Source organism: Protopterus annectens, chromosome 6.part1 (assembly GCF_019279795.1).
Source record: "Protopterus annectens isolate FY-2018-M chromosome 6.part1, PAN1.0, whole genome shotgun sequence".
Lineage (NCBI taxonomy): Eukaryota > Metazoa > Chordata > Ceratodontiformes > Protopteridae > Protopterus > Protopterus annectens.
This window is the reverse complement of record NC_056738.1, coordinates 289,983,125-289,996,859: the sequence shown is the minus strand read 5'-3', so window position 1 is coordinate 289,996,859 and position 13,735 is coordinate 289,983,125.

The following is a 13,735-nucleotide window of genomic DNA, read 5'->3' as shown; positions in this document are numbered from 1 at the left end:
AGAAATCATCATGTACCTCCCTAACTCTAGAGCTAAAACTGCTCTTAAGCCACCTCTTACACCCCAATACTTGTCACTTCATTACAATCCCCCATCTAAACACTTTTACTCTCATGAAAAACAGTAAGTTCTCCTTGTGACAGTCCTTGTAGAAATTATGTCACATAAGTATCCATTATGACTGGGTTCCATATGTCCATCAATCCATAAATTTCATCTGCCAATGATTCCTCTAGTATATGGGGTCATGTTCTTGACAGAAGATGGGTTACTCTCTTTCACGTATCTAGTTAGCCTTCAAAAGCATTTTTGCTCAGTTTCATCAAGATGTGCCTCTTATATTTCATAGTTCAGGATTACTGTTGAAGGTCCAAAAAGGCTAATTAAAACAGAGAATCCAGAGTATCTGAATAGACTAAGTACTCCATCCAATTATCAAGATAAACAAAATTCTGCACCACAGAAAGCCCTATAACCAAATATAGTTTACCATGTGTGTGCCTGTAACTAACTGAGCAAACACCCTATATGATCTAACCTTACAGTATATGGAAGATGACCAATATTCAACAGTCTCATGTTAAGGTTTTGCTGGATACCTTCTAGAATTAATATATCAGACTTCCCACAAGTGCAAAAAAAAGGGAATTATATTCAATCACTGAACATGCATAAGTCATATACAATTTAACAAAAAATAGGAGTCTCATAAACTGATGTTCTTTTGAAATAACCCTGCAGTCCTTGTAGCCTTAGATTTTACCTGTGATCTATCCCAGATGTTTAGATTTCAAGTTATTATACACTACAATTCTTAAATCATGATAGGTATCCAGTCCCCTAATAATTACATTTTCATAATTATAATTATTCTCAAAAATGGTTTGCCAAAAAAACAAAATTCCACATTTATTTTTATTATATAACCCATGTTCTTTCAATAAATAACTTTTTCAAGATGAGTGTTAAATGTATTTGCATCATCAAGGCACATCACAAGTACCCAAATATTGATAATCATCAGCATATTAGTTCTACCCACAGGACTCTGATATTGTGAAGCTTGAAAACATAAGCTATGTTAAACAAAAGCAGCCCTAATACAGATCCTTGTGGAACTCCTGCCTGAACTGTTTCCCGATCTGAATAGTTGTTAATCTTAGCCCCTTGATGTATATCCATTAACTGGTTTTGTACCAACATAATGATCAAGAGATCAATAGAAATATGTGACATAGCGTGAATGATGACATACTGTGGAATACTATTGCAGGCAATTGAAAAATCTAGATAGGCTACCATGACCGCAAGACTGGAATCAATTACAACACAGACAGACTCACAGAAATCCACTAAATTAGTAAAAGTAGATCTATTCTTTGTAAATCCATGTTGAAAATTATCCAATACTGATCCAGCTTTACTACTGCCCAAAATAATACTTGGAAAGCATCATTCAAATAATTTTCTAACTAATCAATCTGTAATTATTACCCTTATGAAAAACAAAAGCCCTTGTGCAGTGGAAGCACACTTTTCAGTTTCCAGCTCATGGGAACAATACTCAAAAATAATAATAGATTAAACAAAATGGTGAAATCACCAAGCATGTCCTTAGATAATGTAGTCCATGTCTGATCCTGGCCTGTTCTCATCTCTTGATGTACTGGACAGGAAGCAGCTTCATTAATTAGGGGAACTTGAGTATAATATTCCACTTGTTTACTAATGGTAGAAAATTGCTAATTCCAGACCCAAATGCAATTCTTTACCCTCAGTAGTTACCTCTCCAATGTTATTAAACATTCATTATATTTTACATATGAAGAACAAATCTTACTATCTCTTCACCCAGCTAATTTAGTTTTGAACTTCTTCTTAGTGTAGTACAAGTACATTTTAACCTTTTACTCAAAAGAAAATATGCCCTTCCGGCAGTGGAGATGTTATTTGTTTTTGTTCCAATACTTTCTTATTTTCTTTCTCAGTAGTTTCACATGTTTATCTGACCACAGCAAGGGGAGAGGGCATTACCTTTATTTGCATTCACTTTCACACAAATGTTTACATGATTTAAATAGCCATCTCGAAACATAGCCCAAAGAGCTGCAACTTTGGAATTGTTTCATAGCACGTCAGCCACACAACTGATATTACTCATAAATCCCTCAAGTTTGATATATTCCATTTGATCTAGTGCACTGATATAGATGTACATCTTATAAGCAGGAATATTCACCCCCATATATTGTCAGGCCTCAGTGATAACAATTACAGAAAAATAAGTTATGTACTTATCATAACGTTCCATCTGTGTTGTCAGTCTTCATTTATCCTTGATGTATGGGACTTGGTTCCGACTCTCGGAACCAGTTCAGCTATTCTAACAGTTGGCGAGAACCAAAAACTATCGACCTAAATGCCTACCCAGAATGCTCATCTCTAGATTACTTCAGATCAAGTTTGCAGCTATAAAGGAAGATGGGAATAATAGTCCTATATCAATTGAACAGGATATGTCCAAAGTTATATATGAAATAACAAATAACCAGGACTAGAAGTTGTTCCTCCACAGAGTCTGAAGGAGGGGAAAGGAGGGAGGGATGTCAAAGATAAATGTAGATCGACAGCACAGATGGAACATTATGGTAAGTACATAACTTCTTTATCTGATTTTATCAATCTTCATTTATCCTCAGTGTATGGGACAGGGGCCCCAGCTACCTTATATCTTGGGAAACATTATGGAAAGATATTCCTGAGCACCATACAGCCAAATGAAGCTCTTCCCCTGGAGACCAGATACAATTTGTAATGATTGATAAAGGTATGTGGAGTAGCCCAGCTTGCTGCTGCACATATTTTATCCATGGAAGCCTTAGAGTGGAAAACAACAGATGTGGCTATTGCCCTTGTAGAATGCCCTCTGACCGGGGCTGGTAATTGGAGGTTTTCTTATTGTAGATAAAGCTTATACATTATCTTAACCACTTAGATAAAGTGAGTTTTGAAATGAGTTTACCAATGGATGGACCTGAAAAAAAAAAACCAAATAACTGGTCTGACTTCCAAAAGTCTTTAGTTCTGCTGAGATAAAATGCAATTGTCTGTGAACATCTAGCAAGTGCAAGCAATATTCTCCCTTTTAGAGAAATTAAGGAAGAATGCTGGTAAGTTACTTGACTGATTAATGTTACTTTTGGATACTACTTTTCGAAGAAAAGATAGGTTGGGTTCTTAGTGTCACCCCATCCTTATGAAAAATCAAATGTGGAGGTTTTGAAGATAATGCATGAATCTCTGAAATTCTTCTGGTGGACGTAATGGATACCAACAAAATGGTCTTCCAAGAAAGAAATTTCAAGTCACAAGTATCTGCCAGCTCATAAGGGGAATGGAACAAAGACTGTGGAACCACAGTGAGATCCCACAGGATGAGAGGGTCGCTATAAGAGGTTTTAATCTTGAAGTTCCTTTCAGGAAAAACCTTACACAGCCTATGTGAAATTAAGGAATGCTCCTCAACACCATTATGGAATTTGGAAATAGCAGCAAGCTGAACTTTGATGGTAGAAGAAGAAGCTCGCTGTTCAAAAAGTGTAGCTAAAATTGTAAGACCTTCTTAACTGGTGACAAAAAGGGATCGATTCCATTATCACATGCCCATATAGAAAATCTTTTCCATTTACTATGATAGGTCTTCCTAGTGGAAGACTTATGGGAAGCCAACAAAATTTTTCGAGCTTATGGGAAGCCAACAAAATTTTTTGAAGTGCAGAGGATAAGTTATTTTGCCTGGCAATCAATGGAATTATAGTAATCAAGCTGTAAGCTTGTTTTTTTTTCAAACTGGGGTGAACTAGTCCCTGAGGACAGGACAGGACGTCTGGATTCGGGTCCAGAGACCATGGACTTTGAAGTAGGTAAAGACAAAGAAAGGGGAACCAAACGTGGTGAGGCCAGAATGTAGTAATGAGAATCACCTTGGTATTCAACCTTATGGCTTTCTTCAAAAAGTGAGGAAGTAGTGGAAAGGGGGGGGGGCACAGAATAGTCCTGAGGGCCAATCATGAAGGAGAACATCTCTCAGGGACTCCCTCTGATGGGGGATTAGGGCAATGTATCTGCTCCACTTCTTGTTCAAGAGTGAAGCAAGTAGGTCACAGCAAGGCTGACCCCAGCAACAGAAAATCTCCTTCTCCACTCTGGGATTGAGAGACCACTTGTGAGGCAGGAGGATACATCTGTGCAGTTTGTCCGCTATCATGTTCAAGCTCCCCGGGATGTGCATTGCTATTAAAAAGCGGATGGAAGAGATTGCCCTTTGCCACACTCTGTTACACACTTCGCAAAATAGTGTGTAAGACTTGGTTCCACCCTGCTTATTGATGTACCAGACTACTGACATGTTGTCTGATTGAATTGCAATCATTCCTAGAGGGAGAGCAGCTTGGAAGGCTAGCAATGCTAAGAGCACTTCCCTCAGTTCCAGAACATTGATATGCAGATTGGTCTTTATGAGGGACTAAGTGCCTTGCACTGTTCTGCCCAGATAATGCCCCCACCAACCCAATTTGGGATGTGTCCGTGGTCACTGTGGCCTTGGGTTGGGGTGGAATAAATGATCAGCCTAAAAGAATTTCCTCTGATTCTATCCACCAGGATAAGTCCTTGCAATGGTTGGTAATTCAGATAAGATGCGCCAAGGGATGAGTGTGGCTGGACAACTGGGAGACTAGAAGCCACTGCAGAATTCTAATATGAAATTTTGCTAGTGGAACCAATGTGATGGCTGCTGCCATGGATCTTAGAGTTTGTAGAACTAATAGAGCAGGTACATTGCCATTGGAGAGAATAATGTCTACCTGGGATCTTATCCTCCGCAATCTGTTATGAGGAAGGGAGGCTATGCAAGAGGTTGTATTCAGGCAGGCCCCTATAAATTCCAGTTGCTGAGTTGGACTTAGTTGCGATTTGGTATGATTCACTGTTATATATAGACAAGTATAAGTATGTAGAATAAAATCTCTTGTTTGAGTAAATGACTGGTGGGAGCAGTAATGAACCAGTTGTCTAAATACAGAAACACCCGGAATCCTTGCAGCCTCATGTGAGCTGCTTCTGCTGCCCTACACTTTGTGAACACCCATGGGGCTGTGGTGAGACCAAAGAGCAGAGCTCTGAACTGATAATGACTGGCTCCCAGCCGGAAGTAGAGATACCTCCTGGAGTGCTTGTCCATTCTTATGTGTTCTTTCCCTAAGAAGGGGAGACTAGACTGAACTGTGACCATTCAGAATGCTGCCTGCTGAACAAACTTGTTCAATAGGCTGAGATCCCAAATTGTTCTCCAGTCTCCTGTCTTTTTGGCACCAAAAATAACCTTGAGTAAAATCTGGATCCTACCTGGTCTGGTGGGGCTTCTTGGATGACTCTTTTTTCTAACAGCTTTTGAATTTCCAGTGCTGCCTGATCCCTCTGATTGGGTGGAACATCAGAGATTCTTCTTCCTGTTTTTGGACTGGGAATGTACTATCCTCTGGCAATGATCCTTAGCACCCAAGTATCTGCAGTTATTTGTTACCAGGCTAGTGAGTGCAAAGATAGACCTCCTTTGACTGCCTCCAGAGGGAAACAATCGAGCCTCCTTCAGGAGTGCTGGTAGGATTTCCCTGACAAAAAATCCCTGGAACATTGATTTTGTGGGCCACCTCTGCTGTGAGATCAGCATCCTCCATTGTAGCTCCCCCCTTTACCCCGAGGAGATTCACTGCCATGTGTGTCCTGGAAAGGCCCTTGGGCTTTCTTGTACCACATTTTTCTGTTTCTCTGGTTCCTGGAATAGGGAGCAGTGAAATGTATGCCCATGGTAGACAAGGTCTTTCCATTCTTTTCACACCTGGCCAAGGTATCTGTGACTCTGGGACTAAAAAGGGAAGATCCATCAAATGGAGCATTGATGAATGAAGACTTAAATGGCTTTGAAATTCACACAAGTGCATCCAGGCATGCCTCCTTATGGCTACACCAGAACCGACTGTCCTAGTCGTCCCTTCAGCTGCATGCGCAATGAGCCTCATGGATGAAATAGATCCCAGGATGTCAAGCTGGGAGGCTATTTTGTCCTATACCCTCTCAGACACAGCTCCTGAAAGGGTATCTGAGAGCTCCTTGATCAGATCCCTCTGAAGTCTGGTGACGTGTGCCATTAAATTCAATGACTGTAAGGCAAAGGTCAAAGAAGTGTAGATCTGGGTCTCAAACCTGTCCATTTCCCTGGACTCTCGGTTAGAGGGATTGTGACTCACATTGTCATGATGTAATAGATGAGTCTTTGTGGGTTCTGTTCAAGCAGCTTTATTATTTATAAACACATTACAGTTATAGCTATTAACTTCAACTAAGGTAACTTATATACAGATTAGCTACATTCATTTTTATATGCTTACTCTCTGGCTGCACTTTCAAAATGGCACTAGGTGCAACACGTGCCTGCTATTTATATATGCATGTTCATCACTTGCTATGCTTCTTAAAGACACATACACTGTGCTCTACATCCTCCCTCTTTTAGAATATGCGATGCAGAGGATATCAGTTAACATGCAAATAATACAAATAGCTTTTTGTCAGGCATTATACAAAACTATGTACGTATATACAGTTATGTCCAAGTTGCCATGTATCTCACACCCGGTCTAGACGTGCAACAAAACCATGTGATGTAAAACTGGAAATTAAACTTAGCAACAGGACCTGTCTCTTCTGAGTGTTCAACCTTAGGAATATCGAGAACATCCTCCAGACTGGAATCAGACAGTAAGACACATTCTGGAACAGGAACAATGTCTAGATTGCACTGAGATCTAGAGTCTATATGCTGCGATAACAATTCTGGTACAGGAAGGAGATGTCTGTGATTCATCTTGTACTCCACACCCTCAGATTCTACAAAGTAGGATCTCAGCTTGGTACATATACCTGTTACTTGACCAATCCAGTCGAAACCTTTTGCCATTTGTATCCTTGCCATCTCTCCTTCTTTCAGTGGATAAAGAAATCTGCTCAATTTATCATAACTGGACTTCTGAATAAAATGCCTCTTGAATAACTGGGCTCTGATGATTCTGTTGTTTTTAGCTTTAGGCCACAATAAACTGGAACTAATAGGCAATGTTGTTCTGGTTTGCCTGGCTAGAAGTCTTTGAGCAGGCGAGCCAAGTATAATGGTCATGGGGGTATGCTTTTGAGATTAAGTAGATTCAAAAAGACATCGGTATTGTCACGCTTGACCTTTCAAGTAATTGCTTTGCACTCTGCACTGCACATTCAGCTTGACCATTTGACTATTGATATTCTGGACTACTGGTAACATGTACAAAGTCTCATTTTCTTGCAAATTTCTGAAATAACTGACTAGTAAACTGAGTAGGGTTTGGAGGGTGGCCTAATGGTTAAGGTGTTTGCCTTACAAACACGAGGTGCAGGGTTTGAGTCTCACAAGGGATAATTGGCTAGGCTTAAAATGGCTCGCAAGAGCAGTCAGCCTAGTACTAACCTATGAACCTATGAACCTATGAGTACCATTGTCAGAAATAACTTTGTGTGAACAACCATGGACTGAGAAATGATGTTTCAATTTGGTAATAACAGTACTGGATGTTAGATTAGGTAGTAAGTCAATCTCAAACCAGTTTGAATAAGAGTCTACCAATGCTAAGTAATGCTGATTGTTCCACTCGAAGACATCAGTGGCTACTGTTGACCAAGGTAGTTCAGGAACTTGACTTAGCTAAAGTGGTTCTCTGTGCAAATGCAGTTTAGTAGTATTGCATACTGAACAAGAAGAAAGTCTTTGACTAGTGAAGGCCAAAATACTAGTTCCCTCACCCTTCTTTTGGTAGAATTGGAATTTGGGTGACCACGATGCAAAATCTGGCTATAGTCATGTTGTAAGGAAGCAAGAACAACAATTTAGGAACTTTGAAAATAATGCCATCTTCCATCAACATCTCGTATCTGTAAGGAAAATAGGTTTGCACTTCTGGTGGTACACTAGATTGCTTTGATGGCCTTCAAATATTAATGTAGTGGTTGAGCTTTTGCAAAATTGGGTCAGTCTTTGTATGATCTCTCAACTCATCAAGTCTCATAGCTTGTTAATTATTTAACCTCAAATCTTCTCTTAGAGATAGTAGGTATGTGGTTAGGCACAGTTAGGGATCTAACAGACTTAAGTGCTATAAACTATCTAATCTTACCATATTTCTACCCAAATCCTTATGAATACTTGAAGAGGAAAACAAACTTAAAACCAAATTTAATAACACTTTACATCTGTTGTGTGTATTTATGCTGTGGGAGGTAAACTCATGGAATGTGAAGGGTTTGCAAGACATTAAAAAAAGAAACTACTCCTTCATTTAGTGTACCAATCCCAGGCAAACATATTTCTCCAAGAGACCCACCTGTTAAATGAGGATTGGAACAAAGACAGGGCGAGACCCTGGTTAACCCAAGTTATTGCCTCAGGTAGTAAAACCAACTCAAAGGGAGTAGCTATTTTGATTAAAAAATCATTTAAGGAGGGGGTTATAGACTATGGTGCAGATACTATTGGTAGATAGTGTTATTTTAGCTGTATTAATCCTTTAACCTATAAACCCACACTTTTTCTAAATATATATGCCCCCTGCATAAACCAACAAGACTTTTTTGTTCAGATCACCAAATTATTGTCAAAATTCCCAGCACATGATTATATAGTAGGGGAGAGTGGAACATGGTTAGTGACGCCCCTAAATGATAGATCCAACAAAAATAACAAACAAAATAAGCAAGCTTTAATCACCTTAGATAAACTAACACTAGAAATCACCTTAGTTGACCCCACTCTCTCAAACAATAAATTCAATAATGCTGACAGATTTACATTTTACTCACCATGCCGAAGTCATGGTCAAGGATTGACTTTTTTCTGATCTCTGAATCCATCTTAAATGAAAAAACTATTTATACAAACAGTCCAAGATTTTCATCAGATAATTCCAAAATAACTCTGAAGCTTTTTCTCTTAAATAATACTCTTAAACAAAACACCTACCATTCCTGGTCCTTAAACCCAAATCTTGAAAAGGAAGGAGTAGTTAGCGAAATCAACACTATACTGGATGATCTTAATACTGACTTATTAACCTCAGACATCGCTCTGGACATTCTGTGGGCAGCCACAAAAGTTAAAATCCAGGGGTTGATGATCCAAAAGGCCTTGTATTTTAAAAAAAAATTGCTAGAGAGAAAAAGACCGAAATTAAACTGAAAATCCAAGAAATTAAAAATTTGCTCCAAGAAAATTTCCACCCTGAATTTGAAGCTCAGCTCATCAACCAACAGAAAGACTTATATCATTTGCATGCTCGAAATCTGTCATTCAGAGAAATGAAACTCCTAGCCAACTACTCAGAAGAGATTCAAGAGCCCTCTAGGTTATTAGCTAGGCTCACAAAAGCTCAAGACCCACCTACCATTTCACAAATTAAACATAATAATGAAATAATCACATATAACCAAGATACAGTATGTATCTTTGAAAATATCTGTGATAGACTATATGGACCAGAGAAGAAAATAGATCCACAGTCTCATAACTCCTTCTTTAACTCTATTACATTCCCAAAAATTTGAAAGGGCCAGTTTGAAAATCTCGAACCCCCTCTAAAAACTGAAGAAATTATGGAAGTAATAAAGAGTCCCAAAAGTAACAAAGCACCAGGTTCTGACAGGTTTACTTCGAATTTTTATAAAAAAGTTTGTCTTGAAACTTTTCCTTATCCTTCTTAAAGTCTTTGATCATATCTGTAAATATGGCTTTGCTGATTTATATATAAAGAACTACAAAACCATCTAAATTCAAATTTATGACAATAATGTTGTTTTGCTCTTCTAACTTTGGTCTTCTCCATCTTTATTCATAAACACAATACTGACAAATCTAATCCATCAAATTATAGGCCTATTTCACTTATTAATGTAGATGTCAAAATTCTGGCTATGACTCTAGCCAATAGAATTAAACAAGTCATCCATTCAATTATATCCCCACAGCAGGATTCATGAAGGGAAGACAAACTTGGGACAATACACTTACCCTAGAAGCGGCTATACCATTTACTGAAAAGCACAAACTTCCCCTATACCTTATGGCACTAGACACCACAAAGGCTTTTAACAGAGTAAACCATGAATTTTTATTCTTAACTCTACAACAATTCAACTTTCCAGACAGTTTCATAAATATAATTAAAATCTTATATAACTCTTCATATACTATGCTAGTAATCAATAAGCTACACTCATCAAAAATAAAACTAAATAATGGCACTAGACAGGACTGTCCCCCTCACCTTACCTCTTTAACATATATATTGAACCCCTATTCTTATACTTAATGCAAAAAACATTTCACCATATACCCAACATTCTGGGGAATAGTCTTGCCTTTTCAGCATTTGCAGATGACCTCATTATATATTTCCAGCTTCCCAACACTGATATTACTAAAGTCCAAAATGCAATTGAAATCTTCTCAAAAACTTCCAAACTATGAAATTAACCCCTCAAAAGCTCTTATTTTCCTAATTAACTTGAACAGTCATAAAGAAGCTATTTTCCCATAACTCAAATAAAGCTGAACTATACTCTTAAATATCTAGGGATGGTATTTGACCATAATCATAAAAACTCCTTACAAAATAACCACCTTAGAATATGGTCGTCCATAGAGAATGAGTTAACCAGATGGAAAATATGAAATTCCCCTTATCTAAAATAGCAATATTAAAAATGAACGTTCTACCTAGAATACTGTTCTAGTTTAATTCAACAGACAATATCCCACTAAACTTTTTCAAAAAAATAAACAGAACCTTAACTAAATTTATATAGTTACCTATAAATCCTAGAATCTCCTTATCAAGATTAATGATGCCAAAAAACAAGGCAGGACTGGGGATACCCGGTTTCAGATTGTATTATGACATAATCTGTGCGAGTAGAATCATACTAATCGCAGACCATAATCCAAACAAAATAACTCACTTTCCTCAATGGATTGGTCTCTGGCAGGCTCATGTAAAAAGTTGTAAAATAAACCCCAAAGCATTACCCTTCATAAATAAATTTTTGTTAAAAGACATTAAATTACACAACTTAATTAAGCATAAGATTAATATATTTCAAAAACTCTTCGCCTCATTAGGTCTGTCAAACGCATTCATTCTTTTGCAGCACATTCATCTGAACCCAAATGTAAAATTGGGTAACAAAATGCTAAACCTAGATAAATTCCCTCAAATTAAAACCATAACTGCATGGGATTTCTTTCAGCTTAAGCACAACTCCCTTAATGATATCAAAATGAAACTTAACTTAAAGAACAAATACACAATAATCTTGAGACAAATCAAAAAATTAATTTCTAAATTAGGATGCTTCCCAAATAAGTTACAAGAAGAAATAAACTTGGCTACTTCACTCCTGAGATATCTAAAAATCAAAAAGAAGATGCTTTCAATCACTTACAAACTAGTCTCTACAGCTAGATACCAATCCTCTATTACATTTGCACAATATTGGAGAGTCAAAAACCCTGACTCTCCCAAGCAATTAATCACACGAACAGTTTTGCCCCTTTTAAGAAACCATTATATACCCGGTTAATGATTAATAATAATGCTTACTATACTCCAGAACATTTAAACTCTTTTTTCCTAACACTTCAACCTTTTGCCCTTTTTGCCCCACAGCTAAAGCTGACCTCCTACACATTCTATGGTACTGTAAATATGCTCAGAATATATGGAATTCCATAAGGATCAAACTTAAAAAATGGGCTATGGTAAATCCACTCTCTCCTGGGAATTTGCTATACTTCATATATGCCATGCTGGCATAACCTCTACTGATCTCAGGATACAGATTATTCTTTTCATGTTAATCAGGCTCTATATTATAGAGAACTGGTTAGATCGATCTAAACTAGATTGGGGCAACTTTAAGAACATAGCATCTATGTATATTTTATCTCATAAACTAAATTACTAACAATGTGAATAAACACCTGAAATACCTCAGGTCTGGAGTATTACCCTTGACTGAATCTTAACTTAGCAAACAATCCCCGGGATTCATGAAGCTTGTGCCAGGTGCAGGTGTAGCCTTAGTGTTCTAACACCAAAGATGGCCGCCGAGCAATTCAGGTACGAGCTGTTCCCACGTGCACTACCTGTGTACGCTACGCCCGCACAACTCCTGAGCCTTGTATGCTAATTACCCCATGTGCAGCAGTGTAGCATGCAAATGAAGGTATGTAGCGATTCAAGAAGTGGTGCAGGAATAGTGCAAGCATACAGAAATGTAAACCGTAGAAAACGGTTTACATTTTTGCAAACATAAAATCGGAGCCATGACAGCCGACCAAACACATGTATTATATTGTTAATATATGCCAATGGCTAAATATATAGCCATTGGCATAAAAAACATGTACAAAATATAAAATTAACATTTAATATATATAGTCACACTATCGCGACTTGGAAGCGCACGGCAGTGGTGCACAAAGGGGATCGCAAAGAATATATAAAAATATAGAATAAAACTGCAATGAAACACATATCATGATTTCCCCATAATAGTCAATGGCAAGCATGCTACACCATACACATGGCACAAGGGTTGCTAAGGGGCAGTGACAGTGTTATGCGCAGTGGCTAGGAATTAGTAGGCAATGCCATGAAAATAAGAGGAGTAATAGTGAATCGCAGATTCCTTGCTGGTGTAAGGATGCACCTCACAGCGTAGTGTTATAACACTGAGGTGAGCCCTTGAGATAAAGATGACATCAAGAGAGGGGTGTGTTGCCACTGCTGTAAGCACATTGGAGCATTGCTAAACTGGTCTGATCTAGCTAGGCAAAGCTGCAGGATAGGGGTGTGTCGAATTGCCCATAGCTATGCTTAGCTGAGAGTACTCAAGGTAACCGAGTATGCATGTGAACGGAGATGAAAATGCACATAAACCTGATAAATGGGTACAGCAGCTGAAACAGGAAGGATATAGGAAAGAAATAAGGAAATGCTGCAGCAGTGAAATTGGAGTACAAATGACTAATTAACACCTAGGAGCCTACAGTGGGCCACTGACAACAGCTAACAAGGCTGCAAGAAGCTACCTGCAGAACAGGGAAGGGGAGGGGCTGTACTGCAAAGAAAACAGCAAAGCGTCAAAGCAGAACAAAGGCGATATGCAGTATATCAGCTACAAAGCACATTTCGCCATGATTGGGTAGGGAAAGTACAAAACAAGAAAGACGGCAGGTAGATGCATGCCTAATAATGGGAGGGGATCCAGGTCTAAAAGTGAATTAAAGGGCAACAGATTAATCAAGGCAGGCAAGTAGATCTCCACAGTAAAGGCCCCACACTCGCAGTACTCATTGCAAAACCCATAATTAAGACATGCAGCAGCTGGAATAGCTCATACACACTCACTTAAATCAGCAGCATCCATAGCACAATACTATAATGTGTGAAAGCACCTCACACACATTTGTGTATTCCCATACACTCTGCACCAGTGGTGTATACAGATGGGGAATTTTTATTATGTACATGTTAGGGGCTGCCATAGCTTTGATCCACCAGCATGTGTTGGAGACTGAAGGTGGTGTGGAGGA